The sequence below is a fragment of the Panulirus ornatus genome, chromosome 42 (genome assembly GCF_036320965.1).
Source record: "Panulirus ornatus isolate Po-2019 chromosome 42, ASM3632096v1, whole genome shotgun sequence".
NCBI classification, from domain to species: Eukaryota; Metazoa; Arthropoda; class Malacostraca; order Decapoda; family Palinuridae; genus Panulirus; species Panulirus ornatus.
The window spans coordinates 20768213-20785643 of record NC_092265.1 but is presented as its reverse complement, the minus strand read 5'-3'; the positions used below and the strand labels follow the sequence as shown (position 1 = coordinate 20785643).

General features: G+C 41.2%; 2 protein-coding genes across 5 annotated transcripts in view; one reads left to right on the top strand and one right to left on the bottom strand.

Moving 5' to 3' along the window:
- Positions 1-13447, bottom strand: part of LOC139761960 (lachesin-like) — a 313136-nt gene extending 299689 nt beyond the window's left edge. For 2 of the 4 annotated variants that reach the window (XM_071686682.1, XM_071686685.1), the window contains exons 1-2: positions 13184-13447; positions 11735-12322 (exon numbers count right to left, since the gene is read on the bottom strand). The gene's annotated coding sequence lies outside the window, so the exon portion shown is untranslated. Of the gene's footprint in view, positions 1-11734; positions 12762-13183 lie in introns of all 4 variants that reach the window. The other 2 variants (XM_071686683.1, XM_071686684.1) reach the window with 2 other exon arrangements.
- The window catches only part of LOC139762017 (probable serine/threonine-protein kinase DDB_G0281745), a 175568-nt gene that overhangs the window by 39202 nt on the left and 118935 nt on the right, over positions 1-17431 (top strand). The window lies entirely within an intron of this gene.

The window sequence follows — 17431 nt, the reverse complement described above, 5'->3', positions numbered from 1 at the left end:
CTTAAATTTACACACAATAAACCTCGAAACGTTCTTAAATTTACGCACAATAAACCTCGAAACGTTCTTAAGTTTACACATAAAAAACCTCGAAACGTTCCTAAGTTTACTCACAAAAAACCTCGAAACGTTTTCGATTTTACACACAATAAACTTGAAAACGTTCTCGAGTTTCCACATGACAAACTCGAAAACGTTCTCGAGTTTACGTATACTAAACCTTGAAACTCTCGAGTTTACGTATACTAAATCTTGAAACTCTCGAGTTTACACAGAAGGCAATGTAACGTTCTCGATTATACACATTATAAACCCGGAAACGTTCTCAAGTTTACTGATGATAAACCTCGAAATGTTCTTCAGGAAAATACATAAACCCCGAACGTTTTAGGGTTCAAACGTATTATCAAACGTTGACACTTTCTTAAGCGTACATGAACTCAAGACGAGAACATAGGAATGAAAGATTGTAAACTACAAACGTTCCTCAAAGTGTACCCACTTTCGAAACCTTGAAACGTTTGTTGAGGAACGTTACACGAACCCCCAAACGTGTCTCAGGGCAACGCATGATGAACCTTGAAATGTTCAGTGAGGGAAGACTATCTGTGTTCAGGGATTATTAGCACAGAGTTTCTCGTGGAGCAGAGAGGCAAGCCCAAAGCAGAATTAGATTAACTTCCACAAGAGAGAAATACATTAGTGAATAAACGTATGCTCATCTTACGATTATATAGTTACAAAGATAGAAACGTCTCTAAACGTATGATATTCGAACGTTACACAAAAATAAAAAGTTGACTTTAAGACCAGAGAATGAAACATAAAGGAATACGATCCATTCTAAAGGCATTGGATTTCATAACAGCTTGAACTATACGATAAATTCATATTTTCTATAAACACGCTATGATATAACCTTCTATCTCTGTATCCGTATATTGAAAAGCAAATAAGTTCTATAAACGCGATTTATCAAAGGATAAATTGATATAGAAAGGAATAGATATAAAAAAAAAGGTTTTCGAATTCTGAAACGTCTCGTAGCTGTTTCGTTCTGAGTCTCAACATTATTCAAAGAGCCTTAGAGAAAACACACGAACAGGTGAAAGTGAAGCTTCGTGAGATGAAAGTGAGTCGAGCTGGGAACTATTAATGCACTTTCCACTTTGATGGTGAGAGTTTATCATGACTTAGATCAGTCTGGAGTATAGGGTAATACAAATGCAAATGGCTATGGTACATTTTTTCTCTTCCATTCTTGAACCTCGAAGCAATGAAGCGGGCCTTTGAAGCGAACCTTTAGTGAACCATAGCTCGAGAAAATTGGTTCATAGATTTCTTTAAGCAGTTCCCCCCCATTGAAAGTGAAACTTGCTGGCGATCAATCGTTGTTATAATCGGTTTATTGATGTGATTAAAATGGTTATTATAATCGGTTATCAAGATCAGTAATATCGGTTTTTACTGGGTCATCAAGATCAATAAAATCGGTTTTAATCGGTTATCAAGATCAAATAGAATCGGTATCAAACGGTCATAAAGATCAATAAAATCGGTTTTAATCGGTTATCAGAATCAATAAAATCGGTATCAATCGGTCATCAAGATCAATAAAATCGGTTTTAATCGGTCATCAAGATCAATAGAATAGCTGATATAATCAGATTATTAAGATTAAGGCTGAGAAATAATTCTATCTCTTATCGCCATCTTGATTAACATTAATTTTAATCTAAACTCGTCATTTCGTAATTAAACCAATCATTATCAAAGCTAATCAAACCAATTCCTGGTTACTGAAGCATGTTTAAATGTGGTTTAGTTGAGAAGTTAAATTAGAATAGAGAATAGCTATTGATTACCGGGGTCGACCTTCGCAAATGTAATCTTTGATCAACTGAATGTCAATTATAATCAATGACACACTATCTATAGCAAGAGACGGGAAGTGAAATATGGTACATAAGCGTTGAAAATAACTTTGGAAATCCTCTTCGAACACAAAGGGAAAAAGTATACATTTGATTTAAGACAGTGAGTGCAGTACATTGCCTTTCTGCTTTCTCAAAGTTCTGTGGTCGTGTTTTCATCACAAACACATCCCATATACCTGGCATTCTTCTTCTTTCTTCTTTCATATTGACTAGATCGCTCTTACCTTCCCTGGAAGGGTAGCGCTGAGGCGACCGTGTTTTGGAGATGTGAATAACCATTGGTCTTCCAGGGAATTTATGTAATTCCTTCATCAGTATTTCAGTGAAGGAAATATAGCGAGGGGGGAAATAATGCTATGCAAGTGAAATCTACATGTCCACAAAATGCTGGGATAATCAGCATTGCAATCAAGAAAATATATGCAGAAAGCATGGTAAATTACCTGGGGGAATTAATGACAATTAACACCATCATTAGCACTTCATTACGTTCCTAATCAAGGAACTTGCCATTTAAACCTCTAAATTCAATTCAGTTCTCCAAAGATCTTGACCTCCATCTATCCTTATATATCTGTTTCATTTCTTATTAGTTCATCTATGTATTCTATTCAAATATATCTATATATCTATTCTACAGTCTATTTTCTATTTTCCTTTTTAAGGATTCGCCATCGGGAACTTCAGAATACTGCAGTGTTGGGTAAGACACAGCTCAAGGTGATGTATGTAATATCATATCCTGGTAGAAGAAAATAGCTATCAGGGATGTCATAATGTACCACAAAACACCTGGTGATTACCATGCCACCAAAAGGCTTCTGTTTACCGTGAGCCACAATAGAAAAGTCATACAGTATCATGCGAAAGTCCACATCATGACGTATGTGTAATGTGTGTGTGTGTGTGTGTGTGTGTGTGTGTAGGATTTCCTATCTGTACAAATGGGGAATGAATCGGTCTTGAATGAATTGGTCTTGGAAACGTTTACACACACACACACACAGGCTCTGCATTTGCATCCGCTCCTCTAAGCTCATTCCCTGTGGCCACAACACCTGCTGATCCCTTCACATAGATTCTGCGAATTACATTTTACGCAAAGTTCCAGTTATGTTTTCTCCACGATCCGGCTGGCATTTCAAGTTTCAAGAAGTCTTCCTTTTTTCCACCACATATATATATATTTCTATGAGTCCACGGGGAAAATGAAACACGATAAGTTCCCAAGTGCACTTTCGTGTAATGATCACATCATCAAGGGAGACACAAGAGAGAAATGTAACAGTCAGTTGATATACAACGAAGAGACGTAGCTAGGAGACCATTTGGTAAACATGCGAAGTCTTGGACGATCGCATGTTTACTAAATGGCCTCCTAGCTACGTCAATTCGTTGTATGTCAACTGACTGTTATATTTCTTTCTTGTGTCTCCCCTGATGATGTGATTATTACAAGAAAGTGCACTTGGGAACTTATCGTATTTCATTTTCCCCGTGGACTCAAAAAAAAGAAAAGAATGAATATATATATATATATATATATATATATATATATATATATATATATATATATATATATATATATATATATATATATATATATATATATAATTCTGTATTATACTTGATCGCCGCTTCCGGCCTCGCGAAGTAGCGCCAGGAAACAGACGAAGAATGGACCATCCACTCATATACACATATACGTATATAAACGCCTATACACGCACTAATATATACATATCAACATACGCACATATACATAGATACACATACACATACACAGACATATACATACATACACATGTACATATTCATACTTGCTTGCCTTCATCCATTCCTGTCGCTACCCCGTCCTTTGTGTTTTTTTTTTCATCTGCTTGTTTATACAAAGTGATATGCACACGAGGGACAATAACCCACTAGAAATATACAGTGCGAAAGTGAAATGATCAAGACCCGAAGCAGATCTGAAGCTTGGGACACTGGAAGCCTGTGGGATGGCCTAGCAGAGTGGAGCGCGAGACGAAGTTATAACACGGATCTTATGGGACTTTAGATCGTGGGATACGGGACTTGATGTCTGGAGGAAGGTGTGTGTGTGTGTGTGTGTGTGTGTGTGTGTGTGTGTGTGTGTGTGTGTGTGTGTGTGTGATGAGGAGCAGATGCGTCTGAAAGAATTTAATAATGCATCCTAAACATGACTTGTGCAGGACCCGACATGGAAATCCTCTTTTATAGGCTTTAATATCATAACTATGACCCCGATGATCGTGCTTTGGAAGTCGGGACGCGTTTATTATAGCCGAGGTTCTACTGAAAGGGTTTAGGCTTTTCGATATTCCTCTATTAGAAACTATGAATTTCTCACAGCTGGATCTATAGATATGTTCCTCTGTCTATAAACTCCCTAATGAACGTGTATACAAGTCCAAAGACAATATAGATATCCTAAGCGGCTGTAAGATAATTTGTAGAACGATCATACATTACGGTATACAAAAAGAGAAATCTATCTAGCATCCTGCGATCTATTTCCATACATACACACCATTTCTACCATTTTATCTCCTCAAGTTTCCCCAAAAGCGTCTGAAGTTCTCTTCTTCTCCACAAGACCAGGCAATACACCCACGACACAAAGGTAATCAAAGTTACATTATGGTGAGGAAACAACAGAAAATGAATTGCCAGAATCACAAATACACATTTTCTTATGGGGGGGATTGTGTTATATTGGGCAAAAGGGCTAATGCAGTTTGCTATCATTCATCACAGAAAACGTCACTCATATTTGTATATATGCTGCCATGCATAGTGGTATGTATACTACCACTTGTACTAGCCTGTACATTGCCACTTGTACTAGTGTGTATACTGCCACTTGTACGAGCCTGTATATTGTCTCTTGTACTAGCCTGTATATTGTCTCTTGTACTAGCCTGTATATTGTCTCTTGTACTAGCCTGTATATTGTCTCTTGTACTAGCCTGTATATTGTCTCTTGTACTAGCCTGTACACTGCTATTTATGATCAACGATGGATTCTGCCACTTTCACAAGCATGTTCCAATACTATTCATGGTGTTATGTATTCTGCCTCCTATTCTAGCATATATCCTTCCATTTGTACTAGCATGTATGCTGCTACTAGTACAAGAAGGTATACTGCCACTTTTACTAGCGTTTACCATGCCACTTATTCTTGTATGTATACCATTCGTCCCTTCAATAGCATATATGCTACCACCTGTACTAGGATGTATACAACAGCTTGTACTAGCATGTATCCTGCTACTTGTAATAGCATGTATACAATCACCCATACTAGCATATATCAAATCACTTGTACTGGCATGTACAAAACCACTTCTACTAGCAAGTATTCTACCACTTGAACATTAGTATGCATCCTACCACTTGTACTAGCATGTATGCTACCACTAATACTAACATGTATACTAACGCTAATACTTGCTTGTGTACAACCACTTATAACAGCATACATTCTACCACTTGCACAATCATGTATACTACCACTAGCACTAGCATGTATACTACCGCTAGTAAAAGCATACATTCTACCACTTGAACAAGCATGTATACTACCGCTAGTACTAGCATATATAAAACCACTTTTATCATATATACAACCACTTGCTCTATCATGTATCCTAGTACTTGTACAAATATGTATACATCCACCTGAACTAGCTTGTATCCTATCACTTATACACAGTCACTTGTACTAGCATGTATCCTAATACTCGTACTAGCATGTATCCTCATACTTGTGCTAGCATGCATCCTAATACTTGTACTAGCACGTATACATCCACTTGAACTAGCTTGTATCCTGCCATTTGTATACAATCAATTGTACTAGCATGTATCCTAATACTTGTACTAGCATGTAACCTAATACTTGTGCTACCACGCATCCTAATACTTGTACTAGCACGTATACATGCAATTGAACTAGTTTGTATCCTGTTCATTGAACTAGCATGTATCCTAATACTTGTACTAGCATGTAACCTAATACTTGTGCTACCACGCATCCTAATACTTGTACTAGCACGTATACATGCAATTGAACTAGTTTGTATCCTGTTCATTGAACTAGCATGTATCCTAATACTTGTACTAGCAAGTAACCTAATACTTGTACTAGCGTGTATCCTAATACTTGTACTAGCACGTATACATGCAATTGAACTAGTTTGTATCCTGTTCATTGAACTAGCATGTATTCTAATACTTGTACTAGCAAGTAACCTAATACTTGTACTAGCGTGTATCCTAATACTTGTACTAGCACGTATACATCCACTTGAACTAGCATGTATCCTGCTAATTGTACTAGCATGTAACCTAATACTTGTACTAGCGTGTATCCTAATACTTGTACTAGCACGTATACATGCAATTAAACTAGTTTGTATCCTGTTCATTGTACTAGCATGTATCCTAATTCTTGTACTAGCATGTAACCTAATACTTGTACTAGCGTGTATCCTAATACTTGTACTAGCACGTATACATGCAATTTAACTAGTTTGTATCCTGTTCATTGTACTAGCATGTATCCTAATTCTTGTACTAGCATGTAACCTAATACTTGAACTAGCGTGTATCCTAATACTTGTACTAGCGTGTATCCTAATACTTGTACTAGCACGTATACATGCAATTGAACTAGTTTGTATCATCTCTATTGTACTAGCATGTATCCTGCAACTTGTTCTCCAGTTTGTAGAAAAAGCCTTGCCGATGAGGCAATCATCCCAGTGGGAGAGTGGAAGGGAGAGTGGACCCCCACTGTGCTTTTGAGAGAGAGAGAGAGAGAGAGAGAGAGAGAGAGAGAGAGAGAGAGAGAGAGAGAGAGAGAGAGAGAGAGAGAGAGAGAGAGAGTGTCTGTCTGTCTCCAGTAGTGAAAACAACTCACTGCACACAGAAGTAAACTGTTTACTTGAGAATTTTTTAAAAGGTCACTCGCTACCTTGAACTATATATTTATATATAAAAAGAAAAAAACACGAAGAAAATGTTTGAGCAAACTATAGCTATGAATACTCGTACATGTTAATGAATTCTTCATACAGTGACACGGCCGAGTTCATTTCATATTCTATTTGTACATTTGAAATTCTCTTATAGAAGCAAGGCTGAAAAAAAAATATACATATATATACTACCGCTTTTTCAGCACATCTCTCGCGCGATGGGAGAAAAAGATAAACGAACGCTTGTTCAAAATAAGGTTGAACTTCGCCGAACTGAGTCATTATGAGATGGTTCTGTTTTATAACTCCGTTATTCCCTGACTGTGCGAATAAATGGAATGTAAGCATACCCGCACACACACACACACACACACACACACACACACACGTACATATATGTGTATATATATATATATATATATATATATATATATATATATATATGATTATAGTCTTAAGTATTTGTACTTATTCACAAATGTGTTTGATGCGTGTGTGTGTGTGTGTGTGTGTGTGTGTGTGTGTGTGTGTGTGTGCATAACATTCCATTTCTACGGGACTGGAAGAGTGTTACGCCCTCGCGAGGTCCCGTATTTTGAACCTTCTCTACTTCTCATATTAATATATGTTGCTCAGCAATCACAGTAGGAGTATTCGCCTTACATCCGCCACACTTTATGAAAGTTCGTCTGTAACATCTCTACTTACAAAGTTCTTCTTGTGTACTTCTATATGATGGCCTTTGGTCCCTCTGACTTACGTCTTTCAAAAGAATTAATCCCTCTTGACATCACACACACACACATGTTTAAAAACTTATATAAAGGTTCTGATTAGGTCACCCCTAACTCTTCCTTCTTCACTCGATGACAAACCTGTAACCTCTCACTGCAACACAGCTCTTTCTATTCTCTCTACCATCTTTGTTGACTTTCTCTTGAAATTCTTTATCAGTTCTTAGTGTTCCTTTACGTGCAGTGACCACACGTAGCACCACAGCTTAGTTTTTTTCGGGCCTGATATTTGGAGGAATATTCCATTCTTCGACAGCTTTCAGTCATCTAGATATTCGCCAGTGGACAGTCTGTCTTCCTTCACTGGTTTTCTAAGGCTCTGGCTTCGAATCCATGTTGAGAGCTTCGTCAGGCCAGAGGTAGGAATCCCTTTCATACAGACCTTCCTACAGCTTATATACTGCTGGAATATGTTCATGTGTGTGTGTGTGTGTGTGTGTGTGTGTGTGTGTGTGTGTAAATAGATAGATGAATAAATAAATGGATAACGATTTATTGGAATAAGGCAGCTGTTCGTCTGACAATCCACAGTTGAGGTGTTATTACAGAACTGGGAGGCCAAGGTAGTTAACTAATTAGCTACTCACAGAACAAATTATTAGGCCAAGGTGTGTGTGTGTGTGTGTGTGTGTGTGTGTGTGTGTGTGTGTAGGGATTGTGTGCGTGTGGGGGAATCTCTAGACAGAGAGAACCAACATGCTTTGCCTTCTAATCAACACGCATGCGCAATAATCCTTGCTCTACCCTTTACTTGGGCAGTCATCCATCTAACCCTAGTTGAAAATGGTCGTAAATTCTCCTTGAGAACAGTAATGGATTGTCTGGTAATACTTTCCACCAACGTACGTGGGTTTCCTTCGGATTCAGAATACATAATTGGCTCTAAAAACAGTTGTCCATTGTAACCAATGTGATGGTGGGGGAAAAAAAATTCAGGAAATATATTTCAATTGGCTGTTTATCCCAATTCCTTGTTTCCCTTCGACGCTAAATTCAGTCCTGTGCGAAAATCGTGTTGGTGCGAATTCAAAGAGCTGTGTGCGGGGCGCTGATTTCAACAAACTGAAGCAATGATTCATTTCCATTTGACAAAACTCTAAATTACTTGATAACACGAAACAAAATAAACCTCGAGAGACAAAATCATCAATGAGAGAAAAAAAAAGAATATGAGACATTTGGTCTTTTGGAGAAAAATCGAAATTAGCAACATACAGTCGAGTTGAAATGATTTTGAAACAGGACGAAAGATGGAAAAAAGATTTCTTTTCTGTGTGAAGAGAGAACACATCAACAAGGGGATGAAATGAATTATGTTATAAAGTATTCATCTATGCTATACTTTGAGGTATATTTCAAAAGCTCTTGCTTGTCTGTTCAACACGTAAATGCATTGGAAGCTATTAACCGCTTGAACACGACGGTACGGTCCTTGAACACGACGGCACGGTCCTTGAACACGACGGTACGGTCCGTGAACACGACGGTACGGTCTTTGAACACGACGGTAAGGTCCGTGAACACGACGGTACGGTCCTTGAACACGGCGGTACCGCTCTGAACACGACGGTGCAACCCTCAAACACGACGGTACGACTTTTGAACACGATGGTACGGTCCGTGAACACGACGGTAAGGTCCGTGAACACGACGGTACGGTCCTTGAACACGATGGTACGGTCCGTGAACACGATGGTACGGTCCTTGAACACGATGGTACGGTCCGTGAACACGACGGTACGGTCCTTGAACACGATGGTACGGTCCGTGAACACGACGGTACGGTCCGTGAACACGATGGTACGGTCCGTGAACACGACGGTACGGTCCGTGAACACGACGGTACAGTCCTTGAACACGACGATACGGTCCTTGAACACGACGGTACCGTAGTTCTTGAACACGACGATGCGGTCCTTGAACACGACGGTACGGTCCTTGAGCATGACGGTACGGTCCGTGAACCCGACAGTACAGTCCTTGAACACTACGGTACAGTTCTTGAACACGACGGTGCGACCCTCAAACACGACGGTACGACTTTGGAACACGACGGCACGACCCTCAAACACGACGGTACATCCCTTGAACACGACGGTGTAGCCCTCTGACGTATGATAGCATGATCTTTGACTTGACCTGACCTCCGAGGCTCAGGTCAACGACCGGCGTCCCCAACCTCAAAGGCACGTAAATCGTCGTCAAGGGTCGTATACCGTCGTGCTCAGAAATCGTCGTCAAGGGTCGTATACCGTCGTGCTCAGAAATCGTCGTCAAGGGTCGTATACCGTCGTGCTCAGAAATCGTCGTCAAGGGTCGTATACCGTCGTGCTCAGAAATCGTCGTCAAGGGTCGTATACCGTCGTGCTCAGAAATCGTCGTCAAGGGTCGTATACCGTCGTGCTCAGAAGTCGTCGTCAAGGGTCGTATACCGTCGTGCTCAGAAATCGTCGTCAAGGGTCGTATACCGTCGTGCTCAGAAATCATCGTCAAGGGTCGTATACCACTGCGCTCAGAAATCGTACACCGTCGTGTTCAAGGTCTGCACCTTCACTTTCAGAAAACGTACCATCTCCCTCTTCCAGATGGACGGGGAGCCATGGGAGGGGAGGTGGCTTATGGCGTCCCATCCCATCGTACTCCCGTGGTAAGACTAGGAAGGGGAGGTGGCTTGTGGTGTCCCATTCCTTCATACTCCCGTGGTAAGACTAGGAAGGGGAGGTGGCTGATTGCGTCCCATCCCTTCTTACTCCAGTGGTAAGACTAGGAAGGGGAGGTGGCTTGTGGCGTCCCATTCCTTCGTACTCCCGTGGTAAGACTAGGAAGGGGAGGTGGCTTGTGGCGTCCCATTCCTTCGTACTCCCGTGGTAAGACATGGGAGGGGAGGTGGCTTGTGGCGTCCCATTCCTTCGTACTCCCGTGGTAAGACATGTGAGGGGAGGTGAGTACTTGCGTCCCATTCCTTCGTACTCCCGTCTCACAACCTACCACCCGTAGCTGCTGGCAGAGTGTGATAAAGTCATCGCTTGCAGTGAATAGGTCACAGTTAAATACATAATGTGGACGCTCGGTATGAGGTGGGCGGGCAAGGACGAAGCGTTCATCGCTCCATCCAGAGCGATCAACCTCCTCCTCCTCCTCCTCCTCCTCCTCCTCCTCCTCCTCCTCCACCTCTTCCTCCTCCTCCTTGGCTCTGACGCTGACATATGCCCACCACTACACTCCACCATCATCTTGAGAGTAAGTACCCCAACATCTGGAGAACCACAAAGAACGGAGATATACTGTCGAAATATACGTCCTTCCTTTTTTTCTCTCTCTGGGTCACATTAACGGCGTGATCCAGATACTCAAATTACATGTTAAGCTTATGAAATTCCCGCAACGGTCTGACTTAGTTTGCATAAACAGAGATCCATCTTGGGGAAGATCTCGTGTCATAACAAGGGGCAAGAAGCACAGCGCTCGGTGCGAAAGTAGGGCAAGTCGAGGCAACTATGTAAGCGGAGGAGCCCTGGCTTTCGCACCCTCATTTTTCTTCGTGTTTAATCTTTGGGAAAAAAATTGTAGGAGACGAAACATTTACCTTAATTTTCTTGTTTGGTTGACATTTTCTTAATCTTTAAAAAAAATTGTAGGAGACGAAACATTTACCTTAATTTTCTCGTTTGGTTGACATTTTCTCTTAATCTGTCATGAATGGGATACACCAAATCTCTGTCAGTGTTCTGTTTGTTTTTCTATATCTCTATTATCTATCGTGTGACTGCCAGTGTCTATTATCTATCGTGTGACTGCCAATAGTCACCTTAAAGCACTACGCGCCACCAGACCAGCATCACGGACGCCGTATGAACCACTCACAAGCAGTCTTCGTACGTGTGGACGTGACGAAACAAAACAAAAACCTCTGCGAAGATATCATAGACAGAAGGGTGCTTATGAGAGCGAATATTGAGGAAAAATAATGAGACGAAAACTTGTAAATAAGACTTACCTTGGATATGATGGTTCAGGGTACAAGCAGCCCAGGGCTGATGGAGCAAGACGCAGGTTCAGGGTTGGTGAGAGAGCTCCGTACGACTGCTGGAGGCGATCTCTTATGAGTGTGATGACAGAAGAAGGGGACGTTCAGGGCTGGTGAACAGAGCCCCTGGCACTGACAGGGTCTATCCCTCGGTAACGTAATGGCAGGGGAGACGTTCAGGGTTGGTCAACAGAGCCCCTAGCACTGACAGGGTCTATCCCTCGGTAACGTAATGGCAGGGGAGACGTTCTGGGTTGGGCACCAGAGCCCCTAGCACTGACAGGGTCTATCCCTCGGTAACGTAATGGCAGAAGAGACGTTCAGGGTTGGTCAACAGAGCCCTTGGCACTAGCAGGGTCGAGCCCTCCCTACCACGGCGGCAGGGGACGAGTTCAGGGGCTGGTGGCAGAGCCCCTACCACAGACAGGGGTCTGGTAGTCAGCTCCTGTGGGTCACAGTACTTCACTTTCTCTGCTAAACGTCTCATTAACTCGCCGGCAAACAGCTCCCTCACAACACCAGAGCATCAGTTTGAAAGGAAAGTTAACAATCACAGTCCTGGAATTAACAGCACCGCCACCACCGCCACCACCACCACCACAGCCGCCAACACCACCACAGCCGCCAACACCAACACGGAGGAGGGAGGTAGGGAGGAAGGGAAAGAGGAAGACGTGACTAAATTTTTTTTTTTTTTTGAAAACCTATGACTAACCAGAGTCCACTCCAGAGGGTAAGCTGGAAGACGAGAACCCAGGTCCTGCAGCTGTGTGTGTGTGTGTGTGTGTGAGAGAGAGAGAGAGAGAGAGAGAGAGAGAGAGAGAGAGAGAGAGAGAGAGAGAGAGAGAGAGAGAGAGAGAGAGGAGAACCGTCTGCCTGCTTTAGGACCCAGGCTGCCGCGCCACCCTACACACACACACACACAGACACACGGACGCACACACAGAGCTTCTGCAACTACGTCTTCTCTTTCGTTTCTTTAGACTATGTACGTTTGCTGCAATGTATATATATATATATATATATATATATATATATATATATATATATATATATATATATATATATATATATATATATATATATATACTTATATGTTCATAGAATATTCATGCACACTGTGGTGTCCTCTATCCATATACATATATATATATATATATATATATATATATATATATATATATATATATATATATATATATATATATATATTTATATATATATATATACATATGTATATATATATATGTATATATATCACAACGTATACAAGTCTATTGGAAATGCTTCTGATCATTAGCATATGAACCACACGATGTTCCTATAGCGTTCTCATCTCGTAACGAGGCAGTTCTCATGAGACGTCACACTGCGACTAAAGATACAATTCAATTTCTGGTCAACATCTGGGCAACTCACAGCTGAAAAATCACAAACGCGTCTCTCTCTCTCTCCAGTGTCGGAGTTCGCATACACAACAGATCTATGGCTACGTTGCCATTTCGCATCACTTGCTCTTCGTCAGACTGCGTGTTCGCGGCGAGGAGTTCGATGGTAGATGACTACTTCAGTTAGCAGCGCACCCGGTGGGTGGTAGGAGAGAGAGAGGAGTGAGAGGAGGAGGTGGGAGACAGGTGCAGCGGAGCGACGGCACGCACGTCCCCTCACGACAAGGGCCAGGGAGCAACTGAGCGTGTGCGGCTCTCCGGGTCCCAGGCCGGAGCGCCCCAGCCCGAGCCTTCCATGACGCTACCAACCTAGTTACGGAGAGAGAGAGAGAGAGAGAGAGAGAGAGAGAGAGAGCACATATGAGCAATAGGTTTGTGAGGTTGCAATATATATGTATATATATATATATATATATATATATATATATATATATATATATATATATATATATATATATATATATATATATATATATATATATATACATATATATATATATATATATATATATATATATATATATATATATATATATATATATATATATATATATATATATATACATATCTATATATATATATATATATATATATATATATATATATATATATATATATATATATATATATATATATATATATATATGATGATACAGCGCTGGTGGCTGATTCATGTGAGAAACTGCAGAAGCTGGTGACTGAGTTTGGTAAAGTGTGTGAAAGAAGAAAGTTAAGAGTAAATGTGAATAAGAGCAAGGTAATTAGGTACAGTAGGGTTGAGGGTCAAGTCAATTGGGAGGTAAGTTTGAATGGAGAAAAACTGGAGGAAGTGAAGTGTCTTAGATATCTGGGAGTGGATCTGGCAGCGGATGGAACCATGGAAGCGGAAGTGGATCATAGGGTGGGGGAGGGGGCGAAAACCTTGGGAGCCTCGAAGAATGTGTGGAAGTCGACAACATTATCTCGGAAAGCAAAAATGGGTATGTTTGAAGGAATAGTGGTTCCAACAATGTTGTATGGTTGCGAGGCGTTGGCTATGGATAGAGTTGTGCGCAGGAGGATGGATGTGCTGGAAATGAGATGTTTGAGGACAATGTGTGGTGTGAGGTGGTTTGATCGAGTGAGTAACGTAAGGGTAAGAGAGATGTGTGGAAATAAAAAGAGTGTGGTTGAGAGAGCAGAAAAGGGTGTTTTGAAATGGTTTGGGCACATGGAGAGAATGAGTGAGGAAAGCTTGACCAAGAGGATATATATGTCGGAGGTGGAGGGAACGAGGAGAAGTGGGAGACCAAATTGGAGGTGGAAAGATTTAGTGAAAAAGATTTTGTGTGATCGGGGCCTGAATATGCAGGAGGGTGAAAGGAGGGCAAGGAATAAAGTGAATTGGATCGATGTGGTATACCGGGGTTGACGTGCTGTCAGTGGATTGAATCAGGGTATGTGAAGCGTCTGGGGTAAACCATGGAAAGCTGTGTAGGTATGTATATTTGCGTGTGTGGACGTATGTATATACATGTGTTTGGGGGTGGATTGGGCCATTTCTTTGGTCTGTTTCCTTGCGCTACCTCGCAAACGCGGGAGACAGCGACAAAATATATATATATATATATATATATATATATATATATATATATATATATATATATATATATATATATATATATATATATATATATTATCCATAATTGCTGTCTCCCGCGTTAGCGAGATAGCGCAAGGAAACAGACGAAGGAATAGCCCAATCCACCCACGTACATATGTATATGCATAAACACCCACGCACGCACATTTACGTACCTATGCATTTCAACGTACACATACATATACATACACAGACATATACATATGTACACCTGTACATATTCATACTTGCTGCCTTCATCTATTCTCGTCGCCACCCCGCTAAACATGAAACAGCATCCCCACACTCAGTCTCTATCGGTCATGTGTAATGCACCGAAACCGTAGCTCCCTTTCCATATTCAGGCCCCACAAAACTCTCTCTCTCTCTCTCTCTCTCTCTCTCTCTCTCTCTCTCTCTCTCTCTCTCTCTCTCTCTCTCTCTCTCTCTCTTTATATATATATATATATATATATATATATATATATATATATATATATATATATATATTCTTTTTTAATACTATTCGCCATTTCCCGTGTTAGCAAGGTGGCGTTAAGATAAGTGGACCGGGCCTTTGAAGGAATATCTTCACCTGGCCCCCTTCTCTGTTCCTTCTTTTGGAAAATTATAAAAAAAAAAAGAGAGGGGAGGATTTCTAGCCACCTTCTCCCTTCTTTTAGTCGCCTTCTACGACACGCAGGGAATACGTGGGAAGTATTCTTCCTCCACTATCCCCAGGGATAATACTGGAGGGTAAGTTTGAATGGAGAAAAACTGGAGGAAGTGAAGTGTTTTAGACATCTGGGAGTGGATCTGGCAGCGGATGGAACCATGGAAACGGAAGTGAATCATAGGGTGGGGGAGGGGGAGAAAATTCTGTGAGCCTTGAAGAATGTGTGGAACATTATCTCGTAAAGCAAAAATGGGTATGTTTGAAGGAATAGTGGTTCCAACAATGTTGTATGGTTGCGAGGCGTGGGCTATGGATAGAGTTGTGCGCAGGAGGGTGGATGTGCTGGAAATGAGATGTTTGAGGACAGTATGTGGTGTGAGGTGGTTTGATCGAATAAGTAATAATAGGGTAAGAGAGATGTGTGGTAATAGAAAGAGTGTGGTCGAGAGAGCAGAAGAGGGTGTTTTGAAATGATTTCTGTGTGCTCTCTGCATTGACTATAGCTTCATTCATTCTATTTCATTCACCCTGCGATCATAGACTATAAAAAGTGCTTCTTATGTTATGAATGCGAGTCATGTTCTCGAAGGAAGCAAGGATATTTCTGTGTGCTCTCTACATTGACTATAGCTTCATTCATTCTATTTCACTCACCCTGCGATCATAGACTATAAAAAGTGCTTCTTATGTTATGAATGCGAGACATGTTCTCGAAGGAAGCAAGGATATTTCTGTATGCTCTCTGCATTGACTATGCCTTCATTCATTCTGTTTCATTCACCCTGCGATCATGGACTATAAAAAGTGCTTCTTCCCATTTCTAATAAGTTTCTTGCTTAATATCATGTTATGTTCTCTGGTTGTTCTATCCCTCCGTTTCGCGAAGAACTGTTCACTGCCGGCCACGTTATTCCAATTCAGAATCTTAAAGCCTGTGATCAAGTCACCTCTCACTCTTCTCTCAACAAAGTTGGGGAATTTTATAAGGCCTTTAGCCTTTCCCTATAGCTGAACTTTCTTAACTCAAGTGCAATCTTTTTGATATCCTCTGTGTGTGTGTGTGTGTGTGTGTGTGTGTGTGTGTGTGTGTGTGCCTGGGTAAAGCCTCAGTACATAGATAAAGGGTCAAAGGTTACTTTCCATGATGAGATAAAACTTGCGATAGGATGGAAATAAGAAGGAAAACATTAAGGAGGAAAAAAAAAAGAGAGAGAGAGAGAGAGAGAGAGAGAGAGAGAGAGAGAGAGAGAGAGAGAGAGAGAGAGAGAGAGAGAGAGAGAGAGAAAGAGAGAGAGAGAGAGAGAACTCCGTTTCCGGCCATTCCCTTGTGATGGGCAGTGGCGTTTGCTCTCGAGTCACTTTCCATAAACTACTGTCATCAGGGGGGAGGCGCGGTTGGGGGACTGTCCTTGGGACTCTCTCTCTCTCTCTCTCTCTCTCTCTCTCTCTCTCTCTCTCTCTCTCTCTCTCTCCCCCGATGCCATCTTCTTCGCGCTGCGCTTGTCCCCGCCCGACCCGATGCTCTTTTGTCTTGTATGTTCCCCCTCCAGTATGTCCCTAATTCTTTGTCTTCTCTTGTGTGTGTGCGTGTGTGTGTGTGTGTGTGACCAACATCCGTGACCAGCTAGTCCACCTGCCTCCCCCCCTTTTTTTTGGTTGTTGTTCTTAGCCTTTGCTTGTGATGCCCTGCAGACCATGGCTTAAGAAAAAAAGATAACTTTTGGTTCACGAGAATAGGTTACCCATCTTAAGATCCCCAGGAAATACGACGTATCCATTTAGGTTCAGTTAGCATCATTAGAGGGTTTAATGCTACATCAGATATACCCCAGGTGTATGCTGACTCATATGGATATAGTATCTGTAAACGTTGACTCATATGGATATAGTATCTGTAAACGTTGACTCATATGGATATAGTA